This window comes from Lissotriton vulgaris, chromosome 5, assembly GCF_964263255.1.
Source record: "Lissotriton vulgaris chromosome 5, aLisVul1.2, whole genome shotgun sequence".
Classification (NCBI taxonomy): domain Eukaryota; kingdom Metazoa; phylum Chordata; class Amphibia; order Caudata; family Salamandridae; genus Lissotriton; species Lissotriton vulgaris.
In genome coordinates, this window is record NC_141693.1 from 1953474812 (window position 1) to 1953496936 (window position 22125).

The 22125-nt window shown below is 47.0% G+C and overlaps 1 long non-coding RNA gene across 1 annotated transcript in view; it reads left to right on the top strand.

The window, feature by feature from the left end:
• Positions 1-22125, top strand: part of LOC147717850 (uncharacterized) — a 207765-nt gene that overhangs the window by 116844 nt on the left and 68796 nt on the right. The gene's annotated exons all lie outside the window — the stretch shown is intronic.

A 22125-nucleotide genomic window follows, 5' to 3' on the forward strand; every position in this document is an offset into this window, starting at 1 on the left:
GAGTGACAGTGAGTGCAGAGTGACAGTGAGTGCAGAGTGCGTGCAGAGTGACAGTGAGTGCAGAGTGACAGTGAGTGCAGAGTGACAGTGAGTGCAGAGTGACAGTGAGTGCAGAGTGACAGTGAGTACAGTCACTCAGCACCACCACATTATCACTCAGAACCACCACAGCATCACTCAGAACCACCACAGCACCACTCAGCACCACCACAGCATCACTCAGCATCACTCAGCACCAACACAGCACCACCACAGCACCACCACAGCACCACCATAGCACCACTCAGCACCACCACAGCATCACTCAGCATCACCACAGCCCCATTCAGCACCACCACAGCATCACTCAGCACCACCACAGCACAAATATGTTCTCTCAATGTTTCAAGCTTTATTACAAATGTCACAAAAAGATGTTCATATTTCACTTCTGTTCTTGGATTTCGTTACAATAAAATACACTGAACATAATCTTCACAAAAGTTATTTACAAAAGTTTAAGCTATTGCCATTATAAATTACAATCACTTTTATTAAGTATTAAAAAAAATTAAAAGCCATTGTTATTTGTAATATCAATACATCTAAGTCACGTAAATACAAATGTTGCATTACAAATGCTATAGGTGTCACATTTGCGAAAGTTATAACTATTGGCATTGTAAATGACAAAGCTATTAATTTAGCTATTAAACCAACACATAAATGAACATTTGGTGAATTTCCATTAAAATATTTGACTTTTTTACTAAGATATTATTATACTCTTTTATGCAAACAAAATTTAGATACTGCATAAATAACTTTAATAAAACATATTTTATATGTAGCTTTTTATGTAAAAAAATAACTATAGCACAGAGCAAAAAACAATTGCCATTTACAATGCTAATAGCTCAAACTTAAATAATGCGAGACCTATTGCATTGCAAATGCTTGTTCTGTATAGTCAGTAACCTGCTATTGGTGTTAGCCCTCCTTCTGCCAATAAGTTGGATGATGTAGAAGGAGACTGAAAGTAGCTATGACACCCTTTTGGTGAATTTATTTATTTTTATTTATTTATTTTATACACTTATAAGGCACGCAGCTACCCAAAAAGGGTTTCCCGGCGCCGAAGGGAACATCTTACAATCAAAGAATCTTGGTTGGGAAGAACTCAATCGTACCCTGGAACAGACTTAACCAGTGAACGCCTGGAGCAGGCTTATTGTGAGGGAAAACCTCTGATATCTTCCAATGTCCTTTGATATTAAAGTGGCTGTCCAGTGTAGAGGAAAACTCTACCCAATCCTGTATCTCTAACAATCACCAATAATCAGCTTTCTTGAATGTATTTTAGAGTTCTAATATGACACTCACGACATGGCCCTTTAAGTAGGTGCAGTAGGAATTAAGGGGCGCAAAATCCTGTATTATGAGGACACAATGTCATCCCAGCTTGATTAAATAGCAGCATTTAGTGTGCTCTCACTGAGATAATTCAGAGTGCTGTATTAGCATCTTTAGCTCTGGTGTTATGCAAGACCATTTGATTTTACAAACAATATGCATCTAAAATACTTTTAGGTACTTTCAGCCATCCTGTTCTCTTATAAAGACTTCTAAAGCGCATAGCTCCCCAGAAACGGGGCTTGCCAGTGCCAGCCTACCACCACGGTGGCACAACACAGAATTACCATAGAAAGGGCCTTTGTGGCAGACATCCAGGTCTTTAGCTGCTCTCTGAAACACAGATGGTTTTGAGTCTTCCATAGCTATAAAGGCAGGTTATTCAGGGCCAGACTGGGAACCAAAACTGGCCCTGGCAAAGAGCTCGGCCGGCCCCCCTGGGAGCTGCAGAGCTGTTTGCCAGGGCCGTTTTCGACCGTTTTTGTTACAGGAGCCGATTTTGCAGCTATGCTGCAAAAACGTCCCTATAACAAAAACGGCCCCCAGGGGTCCAAAATCGGTCCCCACCCTAGCGGCCCACCGGGGAAATGCCTGGTGCCCGCTACGGCCAGTCCGGCCCTGAGGTTATTCCATATAACAGGAGCTATCGCTCAGAAGAAGCGACCTCTCAGTCTTTTGGGACAAGGTATAAGAGCTAAGTTCAGGTCGGCAGAGCAGAGGACTCTAGTAGGTATGTACTCTTCCACCAGGAAAGCCAAACTCGGTGCCTCCTGCTTGTTGATAATCTGATGAGCTACGCACAAGGCTTTAAACTGGACATGTTTCTCAATCGGAAGCCTGTTTATTACACACCTGTGGCAATATTATCCTTTTCGACGCTTATGACGAGCTCAGCTCATCATGAGGCACAGTGGAGCTGTGCTCATGACGAGCTGAGCTGGTCATAACGGCCGCGGAACGCCCACACGGGGCTAATTCCCCTCCTGTGCGGGCGTTCCACAGGAGTGGGCGGAGTCGTGACAAGCACAGCTCGTCATGAGCAAAGCTCCACTGTGCAGCATGACGAGCTGGGCTCGTCACGAGCACCGCGTTGCCGCGCGCGCACCCTCTTCCCCCGCGCACCGCGGGCGAATTAGCCGCGCGTGGAAGGGGTTAAACAAAGTGCCCCAGGGGCACAGCAAGCATTTACGCCTGGTTTGTGTACCCCTGGGGCACTTTGGTATTACAGAAAGGGCTGCAGACACTTGTGTGGCCCCTTCAGATAGTGCTGGTGCACATATAGTGCCAGTGCTTCCATCAGAGGGCATTCCCTCATTTGCATTGGGGCATGGCCCAATGGCCCCATGCAAATGAGGGAATCTCTTTTTCTCTGTGCCCACGCCGTATTATAGATGCAGGTGTGGGAGCAAAGAATCTGTCGGAGGAGCACTGTCAGTGCGTCCCCTGATGCCCGCCCTCTGAAGGGGGAGAAGGGGATCTCAAGGACCCCCTGAACATCCCCTTGGAGGTGGGTGCAGTCACTCGCTGCACCCTCCCGCAAGGGGATCTTTTAACCCTCTTAAAAGTGCAGGTGTGTTGCTGCCTGTACAGTGAAACACAGAGCGGCTGCTTCAAAGCCACTACGTATATCACCTAAATTCGCTGTCCCCAAGGCAGCACAACTTTGCGGCTGCTCTCGGGGCATTGCATTCAATATAGTATTGCGCACAGTCCTTGTTTGCGCAGTGGTGAGATGATTAAAAAATGTACAGTCATTTTACAGTAGTTTAGCAAAATGTTTTTTTTCCCTACTTTCATTTAGGAACATTTTATATTGAAAGCTAAGAATCATTAATCTTGCTTTCAAGCTTCTGCAAATATTTGCATCTAATCATAGAGCATTCTGGGAGCATTATGTATAGCCTCATATTGCTAAAGTTTGAAACCGTGTGTATACATTTTTTTACTGGAACCACTTCCAGTAGTGCAGTCACAATTTACATTTACTTAGAGCGCTCACCCTTCATAATAAAGGCTTTAAATTAATTAACCATAAATACAAATTTGAACAGCATTAACATATACAAACAAATATTAACTTAACTGCAGGCAGTACCCTTCCCTGACCGTTAATGGGGCACTGCAAACTGGCAGCCAAAGGGTTTGTGCTGCAGGGGGTTAGGCCTACTTGCCCCAAGGACAAAATACACAATAAAACTTGTTGCCCTTGACCCCAAACAATATGTCATGGGCGTCAGGCTATATGAATTCCACATCCCTGTTCTTTTTTAATTTATTTCACCACTTGGTTAAATCCATTTCACTCATTTTTAACTTCTCACAAAATTAGTTATTTGAGAAATAACAGCTGACACATGTGTTGCCCTATGTGACAAATTGAGCCAGGGCTTTCTAAAGGCTGTGATACAAGAAAAAAAAGTAAATAATAGAATAGAAGGCTCCCAGAGAAGAGGACACCAACCGAGAATTGAAGTGAAAGAGAAAGAGAAAAGTTTTTATGGGATTTAAAATATTTTTTATTAAATTCTTCTATTGAAAATCCCCAAAAATCTAAAAAGAGTTACCCTGGACAAAGCATGTATGATAAGGGGGCACTAATCTGGACTTACACGCCAGCCGTGAGGGAAACGGCTTCAAAGCAGCTCTCCTCCCTCCTGACACCCGCCGTGTGGGGAACGGCTACAGCATCTCCCGCTAATCACCCGGTGCCACACGCAGCTGGGGAACTTCATCACCCAGCTGCCCCGGGGCTCCAACGCGACAAGACTCATGTCACCAACGCGCGCCAGGAGGCGCCTTATCTTCAGGGAGCACCGTAGCGCTTGGTGGGGCACTAATCTGGACTTACACGCCAGCCGTGAGGGAAATGGCTTCAAATTAGCTCTCCTCCCTTCTGACACCCGCCGTGAGGGGAACGGCTATAGCATCTCCCGCTAATCACCTGGTGCCACACGCAGCTGGGGAACTTCATCACCCAGCTGCCCCGGGGCTCCAACGCGACAGGACTCACGTCACCAACGCGCGCCAGGAGGCGCCTTATCTTCAGGGAACGCCTCTCGCCCCGCGAGACGCGCACGGGAGAAGCCCGGGACAAGGGCGGGGCCATCCGTGGCCATCCGAGGCCGGTAGAGGACGGGCTGGGCCACCCCCCTGTTAAGTAAGACACTTGAAATTGGCCTTTGGTGTTCTATATTATCATACCTCTGTTGTGTTTCATGGCAGCTAACCATAAGAATGTACAGAAAGTGGGGGAGGGAGTTGCGGGTACAATGAATGCTTTTCTGATTAGAGCTGAATCAGTTTTACAACGCGAAATAGTCCTGACTGAGAAAAGATTATCGCTAAGTATAGCTGAGGTGCAGAAGAGGCTGTCCTTGGGCAAAATCAGTAATGCTAAATCACCTGCAGTTAACCTTTACCCTGTTGCTCTTATTAACAAGCAGGGTGCTGAACAAGGGCTCGGTAGTGGCCTTGAGGTGGATACATCTGTTAAAAACATGAATGAAGTTATCCCTAATGGCCAGCCCCCTCTTTCACTGTCATCTCTTTTGGTTTCAGCGCGTATAACTCCACCCAGCCCCATAGTGGTTTCACCCAATATATAACGCTTGTCTAATACCCCAAGGTCTTCTGTGGTCACTTCCTCTGAGGAAAATACATCTAAATCTAGTCCTATACTTAGAGCGAGACTTCGCTCACATAGACTAGGTACAGTACATAAGGGACAAGATCAGGGCCTGAAGAAAAATATGGCAATCCCTATAGTAAAGAACAAAAGAAATAGTAAAGAAGTCGGGGGAGCTAGACCAAAAACTGGAAACACCCAAGCGGGGGGTAGGCAAATGGTCTTAACAAAGACCATTAGCACGCAAACAGACAGTGGTAGCACTATTTCGGAGATAGGGTTGGAGAGACGACTTGGGAAATTAGAAATAACGCTGAAGAATTCCCTTGAAGCAATGATAAAAGAGAAAGTGGAGGGCTTTGAGAAAGACTTGATAGCTAGTCTAACACAATTTACGGCGAGAATAGAACATTTGTGTGAGAAATTAGGAAATGAGGAACGAATTACCAGCTGGAAAGGGAGTAACCCCGCATCTCTTACCACCTCAATAGGAAGGGAAGCAGAAATCCCGGCGACACAGAAGGCCGCCTGCCCGATTGAGGGTAGAAAGGACCATACACATATTTTAGCATGTCCTAATACTAGAAGGGCAGATAGACTGACAGCCCAGGGAAGTCCGAGTAAAATACCAGGTATGACCAAAGTTTATAGTCCAAAGGGAACTGATTTGATGCCAAATACTGACGTCCTACAATTACCCCCGGAATCTTCACCATACGTAATAGTTCTTTCAGGGGTACCCTCTTTAAAAAGTGACCAACAAGAATCTTGGCAAAATCTCCGCAATAAGGTTGTTGATTGGTTGGTAAAATTTAAGCGGTTCCATCCGGCCGACACCCACGACATATTGATGGTCCGCAGGGTAGGGTGGCTGGGGCACTCATTAAAAGACATAAGAGGAGACTGTGTGGTTATCAACTTTAGGCGCACCCAACAAGCTAAAAGGGTCTTGCAATGTATGGAAGAACTGCAGGGTAGTAATACGCTTATAAGTGCACTCCCCTTGGGTTACTTCTATAAGCCAAAGTATGATGGGCATCCAAGACAGCAGTATCTAACTATCCCTCTGGAGAACAGATTTGATGGTCTCAATAATCTTGAAGAGGTAGACTGACTACTTAATTCTAGTGCCATTATAATCCCCCAGGAAGAAAACATTATAGAGCTAGAGAGGGGTAAGATGATAGAGACTTCTACTACTAAGCAAGCACCAAATACACTGGGAGGGAGCATGATGGACTTTGGTGATGGTTTATTACCCTTACCTAGCAATAATAGCATCGAGATAGAAACAAGGAGCTCTAGTAAAATCCTAAAAGGAGGAACCGATGAAATATCCTCCGCAGTAGGGGGAACAGTTATCCAAGCTAGTCAAGCGAACCCACTACTATACCTTCCCAGGATAATCCGGTTGTTAAATTTATGTCATGGAATATAGCTGGCCTATCTAGGAATCTCAGGGATACTGTTTGGTGTACTTACACTGATGATTATGATGTAATTCTGTTGCAGGAGACCTGGGCCTTAGATATTCCACATAGGCTTGGTTATAAAACCTTCTACCATAAAGCTATCCCTTCAGCAAGAGGAAAAGCGTCTGGGGGCCTAGTGATCTGGATAAGAATCTCTCTGGAAATCAAAGTTACCCCTCTCTCTATTCAATGCCAGGACCTACTAAGTGTAAAGATGGTGACAAAAGATAAAGAAACTATATACTTGATAAATGTATTAATAGGCCAAATTCCCTAAACAAGGAATCCAAGGTGATAGGGTATTTGGACTCTTATCTTGACACACTAGGTCCCAACATACAAGTGATTGTAGGTGGGGATTTCAATTGTAAATTTGAGCCAGTACTGGGCCTTGATAATCTATTTGATGAACAGGATAGAGCCAATGACATCCCTGCTCTAGATAGCACTGGGGCAGTTAAAAGTACGGTGGCAGCAATTCAGATCTTACAGTTAACTGTGGGACACGACCTAAGGGCTTGTAATGGCCGTTTTCAGGCAGATAAACCATCAGCTCCAACATTTTGTAAAGGCAACTCTAAGTCGCATATAGATTTTATATTGGTCTCCATAAGTCTATGGTATTTAATCACTGATTTCAAAGTAGACTTTAGGACAGAGAGCGACCACCTTCCGCTTCAACTAAATTTGATTCCCAGTCTTTTACATCTAAAACAGCTGTAGATACTGTAGTAAATAGTACTGATGGTGAACTCCAGGTAACAAATAACAGGCGTGCCCTGAAATGGCCTTACATTTTGGCCAAAGAAACAACGCTGGGAAATATTTATAACACCTTCTCAGATATTGCTGTATCCTGCCAGAATCTCTCATTAGGCGCCCACGGTGTACTAGATATGCACTACCAATTGATTGAGGCTTTAACACCTCTTCTTAGTAAAATTTATGATAAGGACAAGAACTCAAATTGTAGTAATTCGGTCTCAGGCAATCCTTGGTACAACAAAGAATGCCGTCTAGCTAAGTCTCACCTGATTTAGGCAGTTAAAACTAAGAACCCACAGGGTATAAGAGACAGCAGACATGCGTATAATAAGATTCTAATACAGACGAAAAAAGCGTGGGATGAGACAATCTGGGAGGATCTCCTAATTGCTGCCAAAATGAGAGATCAGGGCACTATCTGGAGCTTAATATCAAAGGGGAATAAGACCGGCAGATCATCTAAGGATCTTTACTTAGATGAAAAAACCTGGTGCGACCACTTCTCCAAATTATACTCCCAAAATGAAGTGGGTTCATGTATAAAAGAACAAGAGGTCGATCTAGCCCCCAGTACAGTTTCCTTATATTTTAGTTTAGAGGAGACTATCCAGGCACTACAGGCCATCAAACCAAGTAAAGCCCCAGGACCTGATAAGATCCCTGGGGATCTTTTAACACATGATATGGAAGTTTGGGGGCCTTATATTAACTTTTTATGCAATTCTATAGTGGCAGGCACGCAAATCCCTGTGACTTGGAAAGGGGCAGAAATTGTAACAATTTTTTAAAAAGGGGATCGCTACGACCCAGCCAATTACTGCCCAATTAGTTTAATTGATCTTTTACAGAAAGTTTTTGCCAGACATATTTTAACCCCTTCAGCGCGGCGCGAATTTTCGAGCTGTGCTGAAGGTTCTAATGAGCCTATCGGCTCATGACGGAACATTTCCGTCATGAGCACAGCTCAACCGACGCTCATGACAGAACCGTTCCGTCATGAGCATGGAAGGGGTTAAATAGACTTTTAGGATGGATGGAGGAGTCACAGATACTGACTAAATTCCAGGCAGGGTTTAGATCAAAAATCAGCACTGTAGCCCAAGTATTCAGGTTCACATGTATTTGCTGGAAATACATTAATATAAGGAAGGGTAGTTTGTACGTTGCTTTTATGGATTTGAGGGCCGCTTTCGACCTCGTCCCTCGCACCCTTTTGTGGGATACATTACGAAAAATGGGCGTCCCAGGCGAACTTCTTGCAGAATTAATCAGACTTCATACAGGGAATTACGCCAAAGTGAGATGGGGGAAGGGAGGAGAACTTACAAAGGCCATACCAGTGAGACGGGGCGTGCGCCAGGGATGCGTGCTGGCGCCTACGCTCTTCTCACTGTATGTCAATGATATACCTACATATTTGGGGGATTGTAGCCATGACTCCCCGAAATTGGGTGATGAAGCGATCACTGCATTACTTTTTGCCGATGACACCATTCTCATCTCACAGACACCGAAGGGACTCCAAAATTTGATGAACGCATTTTATTGCTACTGTGTGGGAAAGGGCCTATAAATCAACTCATCCAAAACTAAATATATGTCCATAAACCCGCAAAAATCATTCAAGAAAAATTTGACCCTAAATAAACAAAAATTAGAATATGTGGGGAGTTTTAATTATTTAGGTATTATGCTGGATAGTAACCTCTCATGGAAGGGGCATTTAGAGAAAAGTAGACTTTCCCTTAAACAAATTTCGTTGCCTATCCTAAAAGTACATGGCGGGAGTCACTCTAAGGCTATTACACCAGCATTGGAAGTATTTAAAGCAAAGGCCCAATCAGCGGCACTCTACGATGCTGAGGTTTGGGGGCCATCCTGCAAATGGAACTTTGAACGGGAAGAAAACAACTTCATACGTAGGTTACTCAAAATACCGATTAGAACTCCCCTAGTCCCAGTGTTTCTGGATATTGACATCAAACGCACAGACTATCAAGCTATTTTAAGGCCGTTACTCTATTGGGTATGGTTATGTACTACTCCGGAGTTGCTTAACTATAGAAGCGGTCTAACAGAAATCATGCAGATTGATGAGTATAAGAATATGGCATGGATAAAACATATTTCATTTTGTTGTATTAGGCTAGGGCTTTCCCATTTTTGGGAAGAGCCCCAGAGCATGACATCTATCTGTAAAAAGCTTTTAAAGTCCACTTTTTGGTCATACATCAAAAATGAAATACTACATAGCTCAGCAACTGGTAACTTAACTCAGAAGTTTTTGATTGTAAAGGATAGTGCTTCTTTTGAACCCTTTATGAATGAGATAGGACCACCATTAGCAAAATCCCTATATCTGCGATTTAGATACTGGGTCCTTCAGACGAATGTAAATACATGTAGGTGGGGGGGGCAATAAAGAGACTGATCTCTGCACCCTTTGTTCGCAAAAGCCGAAAGAGGTGATGTTCATTTACTCTTCTTTTGCCCGGTCTATAAGTCCCCCAGGACTCGATGGATAAGATCCTAATGTAAAAATGTGGGCGTTAGGACATACAAAGAAGCTGAACGCACAATTAAGTCCAACACTTCACAACTGGTAGTGTTTTGTACAAGTAGGTTCCTATTTAATGTTTATCTGATTAGGAAGAAGCTTGGTCTTAAGCTATAGTATATCTAACCAGAATTTAGTTTCCTCCACTTTGCACAATTCTGTATATATATTTTTTTTAAGTAACATATTTAAATGTTTTATAGCCTGGCTTTTAAAACTACTATTTTATCTTATTTATGCAATGAGATTGTTGGTTTTAGGACGGTAATTGTAAATAATTGTAAATAACTGGAAAACTGTAAATGTGGATAAATTGTAAACTTGTCTCCTTCCATCTTATCGTTGCCTGTCTATGTAGATATTATGTGTAAAAGGTATTGAGGATATCTCCTTGTGAAATGTTTCATCTCTTTTCTTTCTTGCTTTTACGGCTAAGTAAGCCGAAATAAAGTTGAAACAAACAAACAAACAATGTATGAAAAGAGTGTAAAAAGAATAGACAAGGGATTGTTTGTGAATGCTTTTACTTTAGAAAGAAAAGAGAAAAAAAGGAAAAAGAGAGAACAAGAGAGTCTGGTGCGGGCAAAAGCATATTAGCAACATTGTGAATATAAACGGGGCCCGCCCCCCAAACCTGAAAGGAATGATAACAGAGCCTTTTTTGCTGCCTGAGTTTGGAGGACTACATTGGGGGAGTGCCCAACGCGGACCCCCCCCCCTCTTGCTACGACTTATCTAGAGGCATAAACCATGGCTAACGTGATGTATTACTTTTGCCTTGAGTCTCGCCAGGATTGAAACAGGGGTGTAATGTAAAATGGTGGGGTCCCCTTGAAGAATGTGAAGAGGACTCCTGAGTCTCCCATATATCACAGATATTCATTGGTCTTGGGTGAATAGGGGCCCCCTTGTAGGGTTAGGAACCCCCATGCACCAAAGGGGCGGCAGGGGCCCACATTATGACCCGGATAGCAGAGCTGTTGCCCTGCATCTTGCAGATATCAAAGGTGTGAGGCTCCAAGACCATGAAAACTAAACACCTGGAAGCACCACTGCACCCGAGCCACCTAGACCGAGCTGAAGTGGGCCAAGGGTTCCAACCTGGCCCCAGGACCCTCCATACTATAAGCCCACCTGGGTCTCCCCGCAGTGGACTTCTCGATGCACCTGCATTCTCTATTTGCAGGCCCCATCAACCACGACTGCTTCTGTGATGAAGGACCGAAGCCTAAGGACACTTCTGCGCCTGTCGCCACTTGAGAAGAGGACCAAAGGTGCCCTCCGTCCTCGAGCACCATGAGGTCTGAGCCCACCTGTTGGTTCAGCCTGACTGGCCTCATAGTCAAAACTTGCAGCCTCTTTTCATGCAGACCGATCCCCATTGACTAACATTAGACACCCAATGCTGTTTAGCAACATTGCACCTGGCCACCCTCTTGCTGCTGGAGGTCACCTGCTGGTGCTGTCTTGGACCTTGCCCCATACTCACCTTAAGTCTAGGAGATTGGTCTCGTAAATGGCTGTACTGGACCTGAATGCTGTACTTGCTTTCACTCCCATAGGAGATCATTGCAGCTTCTGGAAAATGCACTGTTGATTTTTAAATGCAAAAGTATTTCTCTTAAAAATGTACTACCTGATTATATTGCTTCTGATGCCTAAACATATATAAAGATATGTGTTATTTTTATAGATTGGTGTGGAGCTCCTTATTGAGTCACATGTCACATTTATGAAAGTGAAGTCCAAGGGATTTCTTTGTTCAATCCTTTTGTGGTACTGGGGAATCTGTATATCAATCTTTGTTCAAGTTTCAGTACCTGTTTCTCGCTAGGTGAAGATGGCAATTTTTCAATCACTGTCCATGCGAAATCGTCCTCTGTGTAACCAACTGTACAGAAATTGTGCATTAGCTTCTTAATCGTCTTTTTACATCTAAAGGTACTCCTGTGTTCAATAATGACCATTCAGAGTTCAACCCTGACGAAGGCCCCAGAACCGATTGGGCTCTTGGAATGGGCCGAAACATGTTGGCACAGGGGGTACAATTGAATGATTATATTCAATAAAACCCCACACTACTTTTGATTTTATCCATACCCCAGGTACCCTATTAATAAAGAAAAATCGTTTGGTATACTTGAAGGTATATTTAACAACTCTTCTGGATCTCTGCTTGTCCAGTTTGACTTTATACAAGAACTCCCATTCCACCTATGGTTGAGTCCGCCCTGGTGGTATCATCTTACCAGGGTGTGGATAGGCGCCAATGATGAAGCATGTCACGATACGTGAGTGAGGCGTCTAATCCAATATCTTTGGATATCGAAGAGGTTGTAAACAAATATCCTCAAATAGAGTGGGACCCCTTTTTTTTCATCCTTCAAGATTATCAGTTGCTATTGTGTGTAACTATTGTAGCTGGGAGAGTGCAACTGATTTGTTTGGCTCTCGCTCTCCTGTGTGGAATAATTCTTAAGTAGAACTGTATATGAAGTCCTCTGTGTTCATTCTTAAGATTGCCTTTGTTTATCAGTCAGTATTCAATAAGACAGCTGTGGGAAACATTTTAAAGTGTTTTCTTCTAACATTTACTGTTTAAAGTGTGCACTGTTAATGGGAACAAATACCGGCTTTAGGAGAGTTTTCAAATTGTTGTACCTGCAGGGACATTAAAATACTTGTATAAAACTGGGGGAAGTATACAGCAGAATACTAACTCATGCAAATTAATATGTTATTAACGGGTGAAATGGTGAAATAGACCGGTGATTGCAAGTGTAACATGCAGAAGTATGCCTTCATCGTACACAGTGTATGATGAAGGCATACTTCCGTATGTTATGTTTGCAATCACCGGTCTTCTATTTCATCATTTCACCCGTTAATAACATATTAACTTGCATGAGTTAGTATACTGTTGTATACTTACCCTGGTTTTCAGCAGAGTTATGGATGACACATCTCAGGCATTAACAGCCCGCAGGAGCTGTATTAGTGTGTGATACACGTTGAGTCACTCATCGTAACATATAGACTCATACCCATGCCACAGATACCATTCACTGGTATACGCAACCATAGTGTTTAGTTTGTCAGGCACTCCGCAGGTACCAGAATGATTAAGATTTGAGGCATTGTTTTTCTTGGTTTATATTGCATGATTGGGGGTACGGCATGATTCAGTCACATTAATTATCATTGGCATAGAATTCACTGCATCAATATGGACAAATTAGCATATTACCGCATGGAGTAGGCCTGTTAGACCTGGCATCTTTGGCATGGTTTCCCCTGACTTTTTGCCTCTACCTTCTGTATTGTTGACGCTGTGCTGGATTTCGTTTTTGCTGGTTTAGAAGCTTTGGGCACTTTGCCACTGCTGATCAGTGTCAAAGTGCAAGTGCTCCCTGGGTAAATTGCTATTATAATTGGTTATTCATGATTGGCAGATTTGTTTCATCAGGAGGTCCCTAGTAAAGTGCACTGAGTGTGCCTGGGCTGGTGACTCAAATGCTACCAGTGGGTCTGCAGCACTGATTGTGCCACCAACATGCTTAGCCCTAAAATGGTGTCTCAGGCCTGCCACCGCAGTGCCTGTGCGCAGTTGCTAACTGACATGCTGACCTGACCAGTGTCCCCACTGGCCAGGCCTAACCCTTCCCTTTCAGTACACATTGGACACTCCTATGGAACCCCAAGGTACCCCCCTGGGCAGGGTGCAGTGTATGTGAAAGGTAGAGCATGTTCTAGCGTGGGTGACATACTCTGATAGTGAAATACTGCCAATTCGCTTTTCACTATTGAAAGGCTATCTTGCCCAAAGGCTAGAATAGGGAATGATGTGTATAATGTTTACCTGCATATCTTCCCATAGGAGCAAGATAGAAAATTGAAGGCTGGTATCCCTGAACTCAGAATTTAATAACCCATCTTTTAGGAAGGATGGTTTTTAAATCCTGTGTTTGAAAACAGCACTTTTAGAACGAGCCTGTTTTCTTGTCTAAACTTTCAGTGTGCCTCTGTCTGTTTGTGAATTAACTGTCTGGTTTGTGAGTGACAGGGGCTGGGGTGGCTCCTGGAGGCTGGGCGAGTCAGCCCTAGGCTGAAAAGCTCCATCTGCATCTTGCGTAGTGGGACGGGATAGCACTTGGGCCTGAATAGGGCTGGGCCTGCCTTCCACAATGCTGGCTCCCCCTCCTGCTGGGCGGCTGACAACTCTGCCCCTCTCTCTCAAAGGAAGAAGGTGTCCACTGGCAGAAAGCACCCAGAACTGGTTTGGACCGGGCTCAGAGCACTCCTGCACAAAGGGATCAAAAACGTTTTGGTGTATAACTACAGGACCCCAAACCCATGAACTTTAGATCATCCTGGAATCAAGAAGGAACCTCTGCCAAGTAGAAAAGCTGATAGACTGAAGAGGAAGGACTGCCCTGCATGTGTGTTTGTATGCTGACCTGCAGTTTCTATTCTGCCAATGAGAGGGGAAGGACTTTGCTGTTGCTGTGTCCCCTGCTTGAGGAGATCTCCATGGGCCCGAGGAAAGCTGGCCTCCTGTTAAGAAGTCCCAGGAACAAAAGGACTTCACCCCCAGCTTCCCACTGAACTCTGTTGTGTGAGATCTGACCTGCGTAGAGTGCTTGATCCAGTTGTGGGGCCTCTGGAGGTTGTTTCCTGCTGTTTGGGGAGCTGGAAAAGAAGAAGAGAAGATCTGCAATTGCCACGCATCTCTCGCTTGCGGAGCTCATTGTCGACAGTGAGAGGAAATTACCGTTGCCGCGAAGATCATCGCAGCGCCTATTGCCACTGCAAGAAACGCGCATTGTTCGCTTGCGGAGTGCATCGCCCCGGTGAGAAAAGGTTCCTGTCGCTGCGAACATCGTTGCAGAGCCTGTCGTCGCTACGAGAACTGACGCACCGATTACCTGCGGAATGCATCCGGTCGCTGCGATCATTGTCGCAGAGTCCAGTACCAATGCATCGAGGGGCCGTGACAGAAGAGAATTAACGCTGCGCTGCGCATCGCTGCTATACAGAAGATCGTCTCCGGCCGGAGATCGTCGCATCGTGCCTGTGCGAGACGCTTCCACCGGAGCACCTGCAAACCGGAATCCATGCAAGATATAGCATCGCCCCCATACAGACCAGATTCGAAGCAACCCGCCCGCTGTGTGCAACGGGGTTGTCGCATCGCCTCCCCAAGGTCTCAGGAGTGACGCATTGCTTGTTTTCTGACATTGCAGCTGCCGCTTGGAACTTTTGTCGCATCTACAGGTACTTTGGGCTAAAAGTGACGCAACTGTGGATTATTTTGGTGCAAACATTTGAACTCTTTTTAACCCTTTCGCTGCGGCGGCTATTCCGCCGCAGCGCTAACGGGGTGGGGCGGCGGCCGCATGCTGGTGACAGAACCGCTCCGTCACCAGCCGCGGTTGAGCTATGCTGGTGACGGAGCGGTTCCGTCATGACCCGCCCCGCTCATTAGAACGACCGCGCAGGCGCGAAATCAGCGCCGCGCAGGCGCGGCGGCCGGGCCATGACGGAACCGCTCCGTCATCAGCACAGCCCAACCGTAGCTGATGACGGAGCGGTTCCGTCATCAGCAGGGGAGGGGTTAAAGTCTTCTTTTGGAACAGTGTATGTTGGATTTTTGTCGTTTTGGTCTTGTGTAGTCTAGATAAAAATATTTTATTTTTCGAAACTGGGGTGGAGTCCATTTGTGGTGTTTTCACTGTGTTATTGTGAGTGTTGGTACAAATATTTTACACATTGCCTTTGATAAACCTGTCTGCTCGTGCCAAGCTACCAAGGAGGTGAGCAGGGGTTAGCCAAAGAGTGTATCCCCCTTATCCTGACTAGAAGCAAGGGTCCCTATTTTGACATTGGTGCCTACCTCGGCCAACTAGAGACCTTTAGATCTAACAAGGACCTTATTCTTAACATTCGAGGTCTGCAAGCACGTTAGCCCGGAACCATTGATCACCACACCCATGTATGCCGGTTAACCATGGATTGTTTGATGTTTAGGTTTTCCTCATTTTTTTTAACATATGTATTCCTCTAGAACTATCCCCTGAAGAAGGGATCATTGCTCAAAATGCATCTGGAATGATGGAGAAAAAGGAAAGAGCATTGTATCTAACAATTTAATGGATGTACATATTATTTATTGCTGAAACTAAGCAATGAATGGAATTTGAATCTAGAAAGAAAGAAAACGATCAAACATCCTCTACACATTGAAAAACATGTTGTGTTTCATTCATGTCCAACATTGAAAAACCAATCAACCCCGGAAAATTGGGATCTGGTAGTGCTAAGGGGGACGGACCCTACTAGGGCACGCTATTTCTACATTGGACACCACACTCTTGGATCAGAGTGATACCCTGCGAGCACACTACAAACTGAGCACATTGAATATCACAGAGAAAAAGTTATGTGTGTTCTCCTACTTATTCTTGTTTTTAATCCTAGTGCCACCCCACACAGAAGAAGTGCGCAGCTCAGACCCCATGCTTCAGAGGGCCCTCACTCCGTTGAAGGCTCTTGTCTGTCCATGAGATGCTGGAAATGGAAGAGCCCCTCACTGCATTTGGCAAATTTGTAGGGGGGAAGAGGTTTATTGGATTTTCAGTACCATTGAATTGGGTTTACAGTAAACATCTGTTATTCAGCACCAGGATGCCCTTGGGCAAATGCACACTTTACAAATACATGTTATGTTATTTCAACCCCAGATGTAGTGAAATGGCAAAAGGAATACAGCTTAAACAAGCCCTGGTAAAGAGCGCTTTTTTACTACAGTTTAAGGCTTTGCCACTGCTGACACAATTTAAAAGCCTTATCAAAGTCAGTAGTAGCGGCCATCTTGAAAGTGTATTTTGTATATTTTCAAAATGGCCACCACATTGTATCAGGTTGCATGAATCAAGCAGTGTTGCAGCCATATTGAAAGTATGACAATGTTATTTCAAATACTTTAAAGTTGGCCATGTTGCTTCATGCATCAGGGTGGGTGTAGGGTTAGGTTAGGATGAGTGAGTATTGTGGAGTTTGAAGGGAGATGCAGTTGGGGATGGGTGAGTTATAATGGGGACTGAATGCAGGGGCGGCTCTTTCACTAAGGCGGAGGAGCGCTGCCCCACTGCTCTGCGATCAGTAATTAAAGGAAACCAGCGTTATTATCATTTTAGTTTTCCATTTCCTGTTGTGGGCGGGGCTGAACTGCAGGGCAGGGGCCAGGAGGAGTGGTTGCTCTACTCTAAAGTGCGCATAACTGTTTGGCCGGCCCTCTCGGGCCAACCATAAAAGTCATGCACACTTTGCATGTTCTGCACCCAGCATTACATCCTGGGTGCAGAACATGCCCGGATCCCCATTACCCGTCTGTGCGCCAAACCATGACACTCACACCAATCACAACGCTGAAAGGCGAAGGTAGTCAGGAGCCTGGGTACTTCCTGTTTCCTGCTACCATCAAGACTCTGCAGCGAGCGGACTGAGTGGTGGCGGCCAGCCGAGTGGCGGGCCTGAAGGTAAGTGTTGTTTATTTTTATTATTTATTATTTTTATTTACACCCCTCTATCCCTTTCCTCCTTCGGTATGGGAGTTGAGAGCACACTGCCTTACAGTCCCAGCACAGTTAGCCCCTTTGCATCCTGGTAAATGCAGTACACAGTTCAAACTTACTTCAAAATTAGCTGGGGTTTTTCACCAAAGTTGGTGCAGACATTGCTGTATATCTCTAGACACGTGTTTCTGGGTTGAGCCCGTCTTCAGTAGAGAGCAGCAGTATTTCCTCCTTCCCCCGCCCACCACCCCTGGTAAATAGCAGCCGTCACTGACTAAATGAGCTCTGGGCTAGGAGTAGGGTTAGTGGTAGGCAGGGCTTTAAGTGGGCCGGGTCCCACCGGGACTCAGACTCAGTAGTAATTTACAACAGCATTGAAACAGGTCGCTTTCGGGCCCTGTAGATATGTCCTCAACTTCTCATGCAAAATCACTGATTGATTTCTGAACAATCTGTGTTAAAAACATTAAGGTAATCCATGCTGTTCCTGTTTATATTACGTATGCTTTACTTAATCTTGCATTCAATATGCATGTTTGCTTTTTCCAGGATGTTATGTTAGTTCCCCCCCCCCCCCCACATATTACTCTTGTCTAGTGTATAGTTTGAATTGAGTGCCATCCCGGTGTTTATAAAGGCGCACAATTGAGTTGTGGCTGGATGCAGTGCGAGTTTCTCATTGTCTGTCAGAGGCAAAAAGCTGTTCAGAACACGTGGTCATCCAATGCTTGGCCTCTCTGCAAAGTGCTCAGAGCAACTGTCACATATGGTCGTTGCATTTGTGATTTTAAGCAAATGTGTGTGCAGGGTGTCACTCTACGGGAATTGTATTGTATATGTTTAAGCTGCGCCCTATAGGCCCCACCCTTTTCAAGTGCTCGCGCGTTTTTAGGTCGAAGGCCTAAAAGGCTGCGCTTGCGCAGTCTTAGGCCGGAGATTTAATGAGTCTGAGTAGCGGCGAAGGTCCCGCCTCCGTGCCCCATCTCTCCTTCATTGGCTGGCTTCCTAAACGGAGGCCAGCCATTGGAGGAGAGATGCGTCACTCCAAACAAGCTCCGTCCTTTTCGGATTTGGGGGCGTAATTTTTGATGTTCTTTAGACAGTGACGTTGTCCGTCACTCAGAACATCAAAACCACGCCCCCAAATCCAAAAAAATCTCGGAGCTTGTGTCCGCCATTTTCGATCCTTCGCAGTGAAGGTAAGATCGTGGCTGTTTCCCTCCGTGCCTTCTTCCCCCTGTCTGTTTCCCGCCCCCTCCCGCTCTCCGTGTATTTTCGCTGTCCGTGTGTGTGTTTCCCGCCCCCTGTTTGTTTCCCACCCCCTCCCGCTCTCCGTGTATTTTTGCTGTCCGTGTGTGTGTTTCCCGCCCCCCTCCCGCTCGTGTGTGCATTTCAGAGCAGATACCCGCATCATGGTAGGAGTTATGATAATGCTTGTTTATTTCTCGTCTGCCGGTGAGGATCGTCATGGTCTCGTTCCCCATTTTCAATGAGCTTTTGTTAAGGAGTTATGATAATGCTTGTTTATTTCTCGTCTGCCGGTGAGGATCGTCATGGTCTCGTTCCCCATTTTCAATAAGCTTTTGTTAGGATTTCTAGCCCCTTCCCTACAGCGCCCTCCTCTGCACGTCAGCCTGTTTCGAGCATCCACCCGCCTTTCAGCCAGACACACTTCTGTTTTCCTCCAGACCAGGGTAAGAGCGTCTGCGTGCAAAGATGTTCGGAGTCGCCCGCAAAAATTAAACTGTGATGTCCGACCTATCCCTGGAGGCTCCTGTTGCTAGGCAGGTCTTACACTCCCGGTCCCGGGAGGGTGGAGAGGGTAAAATTACGGGTCAGTCTGCATAACGAGTGGGGATTATGGGTGCGGCCAGAGTGTGAGAGTTCAGTGGGGCTCCGTGAAGGTAATGTGTCTGAGGGCAAGAAAGGGCGAGGGTACAGCGCCGAGTGAGGGAGAGCGCAGCTTCGAGGAGCGCAATGTGACCGAATTAAAGCGTTGAGGGGGGCAGCGGGCATCAAGCGGGGGTGAGGGGAAATGTGAGGGTAAACAACAGGATCACAGGGAGAGAAGGGAGCGCGGCCACCCTACCTCACTGGCATATCCGCACCCCCATGACTCCTCAAAGCACCACTGTCCCGTCCGAACCCCCCCCACACCCCTCCTCATCGGGCCCGCACGGCCTTACCTCTTCTCACTCTCTAATGTCACTGCCCCCCCCACCCCTCCCTTCACCTCACCCCGCCTCGACAACCCACGCTGTACCGTAAGGCTTTCTATCACCTCTGTCGCCTCTTTAAACCACCCCTCAGCTGTACCCTAACCCCTATTAGCGCGGCCACCCCTCCTCACCTCACTGGCATATCCGCACCCCCGTGACCCCTCAAAGCACCACTGTCCCGTCCGACCAGGGTAAGAGCGGCTGGGTGCAAAGATGTTCGGAGTCGCCCGCAAAAATTAAACTGATGTCCGACCTATCCCTGGAGGCTCCTGTTGCTAGGCCGGTCTTACACTCCCGGGAGGGTGGAGAGGGTAAAATTACGGGTCAGTCTGCATAACGAGTGGGGATTATGGGTGCGGCCAGAGTGTGAGAGTTCAGTGGGGCTCCGTGAAGGTAATGTGTCTGAGGGCAAGAAAGGGCGAGGGTACAGCGCCGAGTGAGGGAGAGCGCAGCTTCGAGGAGCGCAATGTGACCGAATTAAAGCGTTGAGGGGGGCAGCGGGCATCAAGCGGGGTTGAAGGGAAATGTGAGGGTATACAACAGGATCACAGGGAGAGAGGGGAGAGAAGGGAGCGCGGCCACCCTACCTCACTGGCATATCCGCACCCCCATGACCCCTCAAAGCACAACTGTCCCGTCCGAACCCCCCCCCCCCCCCACACCCCTCCTCACCGGGCCCGCACGGCCTTACCTCTTCTCACTCTCTAATGTCACTGCCCCCCCTCCCTCCACCTCACCCCCTCCTCACCTCACCCCGCCTCGACAACCCACGCTGTACCGTAAGGCTTTCTATCACCCCCGTCGCCTCTTTATACCACCCCTCAGCTGTACCCCACCCCCTAAGCCCCACTAGCGCGGCCACCCCTCCTCACTGGCATATTCGCACCCCCGTGACCCCAAAAGCACCACTGTCCTATTTGACTTTATGTGAGTATCTTGGAGCCCTCGCAGCGACCAGGCCCTCCTGGGCCTACGTTGGGCCCCCATGGCCTGGCGCGTCCGGACAGTGCAGTGCGTCTGTGTCTGGAGCGGGCTGGAGTCTGCGGACATGAGTGGGCTGGGCAGCGACTGCGAGGCCACTAAGCGCTCTCCAGCGAGACCGTTAGATAGGACCGGATCTTCCAGTGTTCGGTGAAAGGAGTTGTGTGACTCTTTCAGATGACTTACACTTTTGTGTGTGTGTGTGTGCGTGCGTGCGTGTGAGGAGGGCATGTGTTTCTTCACGGCCGCGATGACCATGTGGTACCGTGTGGTTATAGCTACTCTAGGCCAGGCTGTCTCTGATATTGAAACGGACAGTGTGAGATTTACTCGGGAAGGTGGACAGTGTGTCAGATACTTAGGCTGGTGTGCAGTGTGTCAGTTACCCGGGAGCGAGGGAAAGTGTCCGTTTCCGGGTGAAAGGGACGGTGTGTCAGTTACCGGGTGGGACAGTGTATCGGTTATCCGGAGGGAGGGACAGTGCGTGAGTGACCTGGGATTCAGGGACAGCGTGCCTGATACGGGGGTGTGCTATGGGCGGTCGGTGGGGTGCGCCCGGTACCTGGGAGAAGAGAAGGAAGGAGGGGCAGTGTTTGTGTTATATCACGGTGGGCACTGTGTGCCTGCTGTTTGGGGAGGACAGTTTATGTGTCACAAGGAGGTGACTGCGCGGTGTGTCTGTTACCTTGGAGGGAGGGACAGTGTGTGTCAGTTACCGGGAGGGAGAGACAGTGTCAGGTACCGGGTCGGAGGGACAGTGTGTCAGTAGCTGGGAGCGAGGGACAGTGTCAGTTACGGGGTGGAAGGGACAGTGTGTCAGTTACCAGGAGGGAGCGACAGTGTGTGAGTGACCTGGGATTCAGGGACAGCGTGCCTGATAGGGGGTGTGCTATGAGCTGGGCGGGAAGAGAGGGAATATGGGCAGTGTTTGTTATATCATGGGAGTGAGGGACTGTGTGCCTGCTGTTTGGAGAGGGCAGTTTGTATGTCACGTGTAGGGGGCTGCGCGGTGTGTCTGTTACTTGGGAGGGAGGCGGGAGGGACAGTTTGCCAGTTACTTAGCGGGGCCTGGACAGTATCTGGGAAGGAGGGTCCGTGCGCCTAGTGGGGAGGGAGGGTTTTTGTCGGTTCTAAGGAGGGCCTGGACATTGTATCTGTAATAGGGGGTGGGGGGCGCGGGGCGCGGGAAGTTCTGCAGTGTGTGTAATATGGCGGAGAGGACCCGCTGCCCGGTGAAAGCAGTGTAGCTGGTACAAGGGTTAGCAATGTGTCTGTTATTGCTAGGAGGTAGTGTGTTAGTAGTTCAGGGCTGTCCAGCGTAGGCGCAAGAGGGCTTGATCTACGCCTGATAACCACGGACTATAGACATTGTCGCATTTACCATAGACTATAGTTATTTGACTTTATGTGAGTATCTTGGAGCCCTCGCAGCGACCAGGCCCTCCTGGGCCTACGTTGGGCCCCCATGGCCTGGCGCGTCCGGACAGTGCAGTGCGTCTGTGTCTGGAGCGGGCTGGAGTCTGCGGACATCACATATGCA